Source organism: Ursus arctos, unplaced genomic scaffold (assembly GCF_023065955.2).
Source record: "Ursus arctos isolate Adak ecotype North America unplaced genomic scaffold, UrsArc2.0 scaffold_23, whole genome shotgun sequence".
Lineage (NCBI taxonomy): Eukaryota > Metazoa > Chordata > Mammalia > Carnivora > Ursidae > Ursus > Ursus arctos.
This window is the reverse complement of record NW_026622908.1, coordinates 27,372,684-27,383,644: the sequence shown is the minus strand read 5'-3', so window position 1 is coordinate 27,383,644 and position 10,961 is coordinate 27,372,684. Positions and strand designations below refer to the sequence as shown.

General features: G+C 41.2%; 1 non-coding gene across 1 annotated transcript; it reads right to left on the bottom strand.

Annotated features, from left to right (window-relative positions):
* Positions 1–2,756: 2,756 nt before the first annotated feature.
* On the bottom strand, positions 2,757–2,925 carry LOC113265141 (U1 spliceosomal RNA). The gene has a single exon (XR_003319932.1). It is a non-coding gene; the product is annotated as a U1 spliceosomal RNA (small nuclear RNA).
* Positions 2,926–10,961: the final 8,036 nt, after the last annotated feature.

Sequence of the window (10,961 nt, the reverse complement as noted above, 5' to 3'; positions counted from 1 at the left end):
GGGGCTAAAAGTCCCAGTTCTATTAGAGATTGTATTGGATTTTAACTTATTTAACCCCAGCCTTCAAAAAACTAAATAAAAGCATAATTTTTAAAGGGAGGGCAATTCAGGCTGACTGATGGCCCTCCGTTGAGATGTTTCAAGCATTATTTGCTGGGCTTTTGAATGACGGTGTTTATAGTTATCTGCACTATTTCACATCCAGCCAGAGACGTCATGGCCTGGCAAAAGATTTCCTGTTAGAATATGACACCAAAACCGAAGTCTGTGTTGGTAAATACGAGGGAGCCAGAGGACAGCTTCCTGTGATGGGGAGGGTCACAGTCCGCAGAGGTTAACTTGTTCAAAGATCTGTTGCTGAGGAAGGTCTCATGCATCTCTGGGGTTCCTGTGGTAGGAAGGATTCGTTGAACAGAGCGAAAGCAACGTTGGAGGGTTTGCCCAGTTGGCATGAAGAGAAAAGAGGAACAAATAATTGAAGAGGAAAGCAGCAAAGCATTTGTGATGCCAGCTGCAGCTCTTCCTTCGACGTCTTAGACTGTAGAATTCAGGTGTCACCGAAGTTGAAGGGTCATAATCTAGAGTATTGTTTTCCAACCAAAGCTGAGTTGCTAATGTCTAGAATTATATCGTCTCTAGCTCACCCCACCCATAAAGAACTAAAAGCTTTTACAGCAAGAAAACTTGCTTAGTCATTAAAACATACGACGATTCAGAAGAATAAGCAGGTGCAAATAACCTATACAGTTTGGACAAAGGAGAATCATGGGAGCATTTCCTTTACCATATTTTTTTTTAAAGATTTTATTTATTTATTCAACAGAGATAGAGACAGCCAGCGAGAGAGGGAACACAAGCAGGGGGAGTGGGAGAGGAAGAAGCAGGCTCCTAGCGGAGGAGCCTGATGTGGGCCTCGATCCCATAATGCCGGAATCACGCCCTGAGCCGAAGGCAGATGCTTAACCGCTGTGCCACCCAGGCGCCCCTCCTTTACCATATTTTAAACACAGTAAAAAGATACAATGCTGGACACCTGGGTGGCTAAGTTAGTTAAGCGTCTGCCTTTGGCTCAGGTCACGATCCCAGGGTCCTGGGATCGAGTTCCACGTTGGGCTCCTTGCTCAGTGGGGATCCTGCTTGTCTCTCTGCCTGCTGCTCTCCCTGCTTGTGCACGCTCTCTCCCCCACCCCCGACAAATAAAATCTTTTTTTTTTTTATGATTTTATTTATTTATTCGACCGAGATAGAGACAGCCAGCGAGAGAGGGAACACAAGCAGGGGGAGTGGGAGAGGAAGAAGCAGGCTCATAGCAGAGGAGCCTGATGTGGGGCTCGATCCCATAACGCCAGAATCACGCCCTGAGCCGAAGGCAGATGTTTAACCACTGTGCCACCCAGGCACCCCGACAAATAAAATCTTAAAAAAAAAAAAAAAAAGGATACTATGCTTAAAATTGTTGTATGAAGTCCAAAGGCTACAGACAGAATAATGGAATTATTATAAATCAAGAGGCAAATGCTAGCCTTGACATGTATGATATCCATCCAGGAAACGGAAGCATTTTTCAATGACTGTGATTGGGGTAACTGCTTGAATATCTGGGAGAAAATATTAAAGCTTCAAATAATATTACATACCAAAATATATTCCGGGAAGATTACCAGCATTAACTGTATTTTAAAAATGTAAAATGAAAGAAGAGTTAAATGTATATTGCTGCATGTATCTGATGGCATATTTGCCCTTAAAATGGCATTTTTACCAAGAATGTATTGACAAAAGAATATAGTTGTGTCACAGAGTTTTTAGTTACCAAGAACAGAAACCTCTTTAATTACAAAGAGAATTTACTAAAGGATATCAGCACATGAGATCTCTAGGATAGTCAGATAATTATGACTGGAAGCCATGCAGCTAAGAAAAATGTGTGATCTGTGCTGAGTCGTTGGTGCAGACATAGCCCCACAGTTTTTAAATGTGGCACCAAAAAGTTTTCCCTTGAATTCTGAGACTGGGCCCTACCGCGGAGCCACTACCACTGCTCCTGAAAGCTCCATCCTCTTGCGTGCGTGCCGAGAGATGGAGTCCACGTGGCGTCTCCTTCATTGTCACCCTCTTCCTGATGAAAGACCCAAGCATCCAATGAAACCTGGGTCATGCAGGCTACTTCCTAACTGCTAAGGAGGCTGGAATATTGAGCGGGCATCTGTGTGTGCCTGGTGCAGGGGTTGCTACACCCACAGTGAAGGTGTTCAGAAGATGCTGGATATCAGTAGATATGACATCCAGCCCTGCATGCTCATGGTATAAATAAGCAATGTGTATAAACACTGAATACGTGATCCACACTCCCTTTTGGAAGACAGAGTATATGTGCACGCAGAGAAATAAAGACTCTAAAGAAGAAAACCAAAAGCGATAATATTGGATCCTGGAGAGGCTGGAAGGTAGAGTTTGGCTTATTTTTTATATCGTGTTCATACATCTGTGTCTTTTAAATTCTCCACCGTACATATATATTAATTTTATCCAAAAATAAGAGAAATAAACAGAACTTGATACTCTCACAGCCAATGTAACACAATGCCTGGTTTGTAATGAAAAAGAGTGGTAGCAAATTTAAAACTCAAGGCCCTCTTTTTTCATGAGAAACCTGAGGACAAGTGAGGACAAAGAGGCTTATCCAAGGGCATGCATGCAGAAGATGGTGAGGCCAGGCCAGAAACCCATATTTACCATTTTTAACATTTAATCATCAGGGAAAAGCATGGACACCCCCCCCGCCGGACTACCATGAATTAGGCAGTTGAGTTTCCCACATTTGGGGAAATCGCAGGGGTCAGCACATGCAGATTGCAATGGATAAGCCTCCCTCTGGGAAAACCACCTTCTTGATCCTGGTATCTCCCTGTGCCCTGGAACGGAGCCACTTCTGTGAACGCTCCTCTCTCCTCTTCCTCCATCTTTACTGTATTTTAAGTCCTCTGATTTTTCTGTTTCATCTTGAGTATTTGTGTTTAATTTGTGACAATTGGACAACATGATACAGGTGATTTGTTTTTATATTTTATGGCTGGTGGATGTGTAATCCTGATTACAATGAGACTTTCCAGTTATTCGGGGTTTTATCATTGGCTGGAGAAGGGAATGTGGTATCCACTAACCCACTCTCTCTCTCTCTCTCTGTCTCTCATCAGCAAGAGAGACTTTCGGTTCCCCCTTTGCTTCAGTTTTCGTGGTAGTCTCACAGCACTAATGCACCTTTGGAAAGCCCTTTGAGATATTTTTATGAAAGAACCACAAGCATGGGATTGTTCCAAATCAGGATGCTTACTTGCTTAGAAAGATGAGATTAATTTACTGTGAGAATTGCATAGAAAGAACATCTCTTTTGAGTTGCAAAACATATCAAAATTACTATATCTTGGAAAGAGGAATCTTTTCTTAAAGGATGATGTTTGGGGGACTAAGGAGAGATGAACAAGGCAGTCACCCTGTTCTGTGTGACCGTGGACTTCCTAATGGCTGGGACCATTGTCACTTCCTAGTTCCAGCACAAGCCCAGTGTTAAAATTATCATATGGGGCTCAGTGAAAGCTGATTCAGTGAAGACATAGATGTATCTTTATATTTCATCTCTATAGTAATTATGGCCTCTTATCTAATGCCTGCTATTTGCCAGGCACTGTGTCAGGTACTTTACATATCTTACTTCTGTTTTGAATGCTTTTTGGAGGACCTTTTAGAGACTGACTATAAACTTACAGTGCATCTGTTCAGCTCACAGTGATTCTCCATCTGGAAAGCCCGTCTCCAACCTGATCTACAATGCCTTCACAGTAGCTTTTGTAAGATGTGAGCCTGTCCTCGGGTCACTGTAAATTGGGCTAGAATGGACATATGACTGAAACCAGGACATTTAGATCCTCTCTCCCATGAATTTGCAAATGAAGTTAAGACTCAGAGACTGTTAGTCTGAAGGAGGTGGTTGGAAGAGTAATGTGCAACCTCCAGAATTGTGATTCTCTAGGAAAAGAGAATGGGGTATAAAGCAGGTGCAGAGAAGGAGGAAGAGATCAAAGATAGAGTCTTGACATTTATCCCCAGTATCTGTTTTTACTTAAAATCTAGCTTTAAATCCCTGAATTCTAAAGCTATATCCTCTCTTAGCTTAGCTAGAATTGGTTTCTGAAAGTTAGAATCTAGAATCTTGGCTATTACATGATATAAATAAATTATATATATACATGCATACCTACATCCATAGAAACATGTTATCTCAGCCTAATGGCTTATCCCAGAATGGGTATTATCATCCCCATCGTATACATGAGGATACAGGCTCAGAGAGTGGAAGCAGCCTTCCCAACACAACCTACTTACAATAGTTAGGGTTGGTATTTGATCTGAGGTTGGAATAGCTTAAAATCCTGTGATCTTACTAGTCTCTATATCATGCCTCATGCAGATAGATTCATTCTTTTAACATGCATTTGTGGAGATTCTTTTAAGTCCCAGGCCCTATGTTTCAATGGTTCCACCAGGGTTGCCAAGCAGTTGTAGATATTTACATGGTATTCCATCTGTATGTGTCCACATGGACTGCCAAAGGCCAGCTGCTCAGCTCAAGGTTAAGGAATAGTCTTTGAGACTCATTACCCATGCACTCTGCTTTCGGTAAAGATAAAATTAAGAACAGCTCTGTCAAAAGACAGAAGAGGTGTTATAGGATTTTGGTATCCCCAAAACCTTTCAGGGTTAAGCACTTACTGAGCCACTGTGTATGTTTTAACTGGATCAGATGCCACCTGGTGGGATTTTGTCCCTGGCCTGCAGACAGAATGTGGCAGGGATTGTCAGTGGACTGGTAATGAACACCTGCTTTGAGAGTTGTTGTTTTAATGGTGCCCTGAAGAAGATTTCATTATGTCTCAAATGTCCAAAATGTCTCAAACTTATTATTAAACAGAGACAAATCATGTAACTTTCCAAGGTTACAGAACTAGTTGGTCGTAGATTACAGTTTGCCAGTTAAGAATACACGGCCAACAGAAGTCATTGAAAATAACTTACATTATTTTTCTTTTCATTCCTCCAAATAACAACACATGTTGATTAGATTCATGTGAGATCCATTATGCATTCTACCCTCACACTCTGTCTTTCTCTGAATTAATGAAACGTAAAATGGGAAAATTATAGGTTTTATAGTTAGAATCGGTAGTGCTTAGGGTACAGTATAAAAGCGCATTATTAATTTCATATATTCTGGCTTATTATAAAATTCTACCTCTTTGTATTAAAATTTAAAATTTCTCTAAATACTGAGAACTAAAAAAAAATCACTATCATTAATGCCATTCTCAGATGCCATTATATTCTTAAAAAATGACATGGATCATACATCATGACACCTTAGTTTTTATAAAATTTATGTCTTCTATATATGGTAACGTAGAAAATAGACAAAATATAGACAATAGGGTTGATACCTCTGGAAGTGGAAATTATCTAGGTTTGCTAATACCCAAAAGAGCTTCTAGACATTATCTTAATTAAAATAATAGTAATAATTAGAACAGCAGTTAACAGCTAACACTTACAGAATATTTACTGTAACCCAGGAATGTTCTGAGTGCTTTACATTCATCAGTTCTATCTTCACACTGTCCCTGAGGTGAGGGCTATTAGTATCCCATTTTACAGATGAGGAAAATGAGACAGAGATTATCATTTCATTTGGTCCTGGCACTTCTGAGCTACTTTCTAGGGAGGAGAGAGGTCTGTCCCATTCATGGTCTTAAAATTCAGCCCACATGTATATAACACCTAAATGGTTAAGCCGTTTCTCCTTATCCAGCTGAAACTCGGTGTGGTTCTGGTCATTTTCTCCCTCTGTTTTCCAAGTGAACTCCTATTGAAACGTCAAGGCTCATAAAAATACGCCCCTTTCTGCGACACTGCCCGTGGAGCAGTGGCATGATTCGGGAGAAGGATGAGGCACAGACAGGTTAGCTTGCGAAAGAGAGCATGGGTGCAGGGGACGACCGCCAGGCGCGCCACCGCCAAGAGCGCGATCGCCCCGAACAGCTGCAACCTCACGTATTTATTGGCAATAAACAATCAAAGACAATCAAGGGGATGACCTGTAGTATATCCTAGTGAGTAGTAGTACATCGTGGGGAAAGTCACGGGAGTAGATGATGTAATGTTCAGCAAGTGAGGCCTAATCTTAAACATGTTTCTATGGACCCCCTGGGCTATTGTCAAGAGCAATCAAGTTTCGGTTGGGGCAGCGTCTGCCCTTTAGCCGACCAGGCGTTCCTGGCCGCTGCTTATCTGAGGGCAGCATTCCACCCTGAGCGAGCTGGGCATTCCTGGCTGCTGGGCAAGTCGGCGTTCCCGACTCAGTGCTCTGACGTTTACGCTAAAGCCCACAAGGTCACAAACATGTTTTCCTATTATATCCTTAGCATAAGCTCTCAGCCAGGGGCTGCTGCAGCCCCTTTTTAAAGTTTTTTCTTCCAAGAAATTTTCGTTGGTTCTTCATCCATGTTCCCTTGACCTTTTTCTCCCCCATAATCTGGCACTCTACTTTGGAACATCATTGACTTCCTAACCAATCCAAAGGACAATTTTTATTTACTAAGTTATTAATTCCTTATTAGGAATTGACGTTAGAAGCACCATCCTCCTTCTGTTTTTCTGATCATTCTAGCTCAGTCTTCATTGTGTTCCCTTCTTTCTCTGCTTGCTCATTAAATGATGGAAATCCATGGCCTACATCCTAAAACAAGATCCACCATCCAGAATGGCATTTGGCAGAACAAAGGATCTCAATAAATGTTAGCTGAATAATTTATCCTTAGGAAATTTAACCCATGCCTATGGTTTCGACTATGACTCATGAACCAGCAAACATGAAAAACAGAGCTCTTAAGCCTAGGAGTTTCTGATCCATCTCTAACGTCAGGCTTACTCTTACTATACTAGTTCTCTCTCTCATTCTTTCTTATCTGGATGATTTATTCTTTTACTGACTCTTTCTGTCTTACATACACACACACACTGAGGCCAATGGGATGTTGGGCGTCGGGATAGATGGTGTGTCTGTGGTGGTGCCTTCATGACAATTACCTCGTTGAGGGCACCAGCCCTTTATACTGTTTGTCTGCCTTTGTTCCTTTACCCTCCATTTCATTTTTCACTTTCAAGCTGGAGTAACCTTTGGAAAATATCTGTCACTATTTAAAATCCTTCAGTGGCTCCACATTGAATATACAATGGAGTCCCAACAGCTTTGATAGCTCAAAAGGCCCTTGATAATTTGACCCCTGTCTACATACCTACCCCCAATTCCTCCATTCTCCCACTGCGTCCTGTATTCCAGACACGGCAAGGTCTTTGGTATTCCTTAATCATGCAGTGGTTTTGTTCATCTAGGTGTCTTTACATATATCATCTCATTGGGAGTTGGTGGGGGAATGAGGGGATCGAAAATAACACTCCTCTTACCTGTCTGGATTCAGATTTAATTTAGGGATAAACACAGAGTAAGATAAGTAGAGAGTAAAATGTCGTCTTCATCATGACAATGTTTATATTAGAGTAGTGGTTTATATTGTTAGGCAAGCAGACCCCTCTGAATCCTAGAATAAATACCATCTTATGCCATCTTCCCATCAAGGAAAGCACAGGCAAATTTTAGACTCACCAGATGGCCAGAGGGTCTTTCCTGCTAAGCTGATCGTCTGGTCCAGATACAGAACACCAGCTGTCTGAGGGCAGGCTAGCTCTCAAATGAAAGGGGAGCATGCACAGCCCAGTTCTCCTTCAAAATCACCATCATTTAGCAGCTCTTCCCCTCCTGTGGCAGAGTTAGTGAAACTGCAGAGCTCCTCCAAATATTTTTCACAGCCACCACTCTAAATATTTTTAAGTAAATATGAATATATGTGAAATATAAGCTGAAGTCATCAGAACGTTTTTATTTTATTTTATCTTATTATTTTATTTTATTTTATATTTTATTTCATTTCATTTCATTTTATTTATTTATTTATTTTTTTAAGTAGGCTCCATGCCCAGAGTGGAGCCCAGCCTGGGGCTTGAACTTACAACTCTGAGATCAAGACCTGAGCTGAGATCAGGTGTCAGAAGTTTACCTAACTGAGCCACCCAGTATCCTCTGGACTTTTTCAATTTTAAGTGGAAAACAAAATCACCTCACTTTGCCTTAAACCAAAGAATGGAATTGGTTAGGCACAAAACTGAAAAGCATGGCAACTGATTTTTTTTTTTTTTTTTTTTTTGAGTGTGGTTGGTTGAATCCAGTTAATGTTAAAGAACTTGATCTGTCTTCATCTTTGCTTTCTTCTTTCTTGATTCCAGTCTCAGGCAGGCTCTCTCCCTGCTGTGCTATGGTATTAAGATGGCCATCAGCATCTGGGAACTATTTTACAAGCTCATCTATCCCAATGAAAAGAGAACTCCACTTTCCAGATCATCCTAACAAAAGGCCTGGAATGAATGTCACTACGTCACTTAAACCTATGGAGTAAAATAATGTCCATTTTTGGCTAGACATGATCATACTCCCCCTGCCCTCAGCTTCTAGAACTGTGGTTAAAGTCAGGGTTAACTGAAAAACTGAGATAAGGAAGGAATGTTTCAGCAAAGGGGTATTGGAGTGTTGTTTTGGAAGAAAGAAGATCTATTTTGGGCAGGCAGAAACAATAAATGTCCACACATGCGTTGTTTCATAGGTGAGTGAGTGATGAGCCAAGGTAGTTCGTTCAGCATTGGTGACACCAAGTCTAGGTAAAACAGCCTTTTCTAGATTGTGCTTATCGTTAAAGTATACTTCTACATGATTCTATTGTAGCCAGACTGTGCTCATTTTTTGTTAAACTGGAAATCAGACTTTCTTGTAATAGGTGAATTGGGAAATCTCTTTGCTATACAGAAAATATTGTTGCTGTGACAATTGTTGAAAAAGAAGCCTATTGGAAATGAGTCAGGAAGTAGAAGAAACAGTAATCCCAGTCTGTGCTCTCAAACGAAAGGAGGGTGCATGCAGCTGAGTTTTTTCTATTGTAGTTTCTCCTAGAATCACACTCACACACACTCACACACACACACACACACACACACATGAACACACACACACACACACACACGCACACACGCAAGCACACTCTCAAGGACAAATCATTGTCTCACCCAAAAATGAAAGAACACAAAATAAATATGCCAGCAGAAATAAAACTACTTCCAAATTTCAACTTAATGGTATGTGTCAGATTGTATTGACTCACTGTGAGAGAAAAATTGCAGTATTACTCATTCGGATTTGAAATATCATATTTAGAGGTCTCCATGATTCTTGATGATCAGCAAAAACAGACCCTTTGTGCTCGGCAGGGGCAGGGGTGTCTGTGTCCGCTTTGCCAGGGCCCTGCTTGTGCCCATTCCAATATGGCCTAATTTTATTTTCCTCACTGTCTCTCTCTGTTGTGTCTTTTTTCCCCCCATCTTCTTTTTTTTTTTAATGTTTGAAAAATACAATAGAATTGTCTTCTCAGCATGGGGATATCTGCATGTGTTAAAATTACATTTTCTATTTTAAACTCACTCTCTTTCTAATTTAAAAAGACTTGTCAGAACATGCAGGCTTCCTTTTCCCCCTCCTGGAAAATGGGGAATACGTAAACCTGAGATCTCAAAAGAGGCAAAAGCCAATTTGTAGGGAAAACAAACAAACAAAAACAAAGAAATCAAAACATGAGACATTCTAGTTGATTCTGTGTGAGTTGAAATCTCTCTTGGTGTTTGACATGAAGAACCTCAGCACAGAGGAGTAACAGCAACGACATGCATTTGAGAAAGAGTCTCCTTGCCTGGAAATTGTTAGGCAAGACATTCACTCCCTTTTACCTCAGTTTCCTAAAAGAAGACATTTAAGTGAACATACCTGTACACAGGTATGTTCTGTGAAACGTAATGACAACATTTATTAAAAACCTATTTTTGTGTTAGGCAGTGTGTGTGTGTGTGTGTGTGTGTGTGTGTAAATACATATAAACACATCTCCCAACTCAGCCTCATAGTGTGGTTTATTTAGGGGGTTCTCCCCCTCAAAATTAATAAACCACTCTACCATCTGTGTATTTGGATTGAGTTTTTATTTTACAGGTAAGAAAACTCATGTTGATGTGGCCCCGTGACAAATGCTGTGGCGCGTCTCTCCAAGCTGCCATCAGGAGTGTACGTCCAGTGCCCCAGCTGCCTGAAATGTTGGCTGCCCAGGCTCACAGCTGACTTCTACTTGGGGAATTCCCTCTACCAAAGAAAGCTTCCTTGCCACAGGCTACACAAATTCCCAGGGGGCAATCCTCTTTCTCTGACTAGTTGGTGGGTGGGTAGAAAGGTCCACTCTTGCCTCAAATTGGGGCCTCTGTTGAGAGGATGCCTCAGCTCCAGAATCCCCTGAGGGATTGGCAGGGCCTTTGCTGCAATCGGATTGCAGTTTAGCTTCTCCCTCTGACCAATCCTGTTTCTACCGCCAGTGATGGGTGTTGATCAAGACTACTCCCTGATAAACCTTCACACAAATCTTTCTCTCGTGGTCTGTTTCTAGAAACCCCAGCCTAAGGCAGACACCCAGAATAGGTGGCAATTAAATGTTGGATATTACATTTTACCAGAGACACCTATGTTAACAGTGTGGATTGTTCTACAGAGTCAGTTAAGCAAAGGAAGAAATGTAAATGCTTTGGCATTTTATGCGAATTCTTAATGCATTGCTTGATATCCATAGCTGTGTACACATAATGCCTTATCAATTAATCTACAGCCACCCTATCTGTGAGATATATGAATGTAACATAAAGTCAACCCTGCCCCAAATGCTGTTGGCTCACTATAAGTAGGACCAGTGATTTTATTGGTCTTGTTTCCTG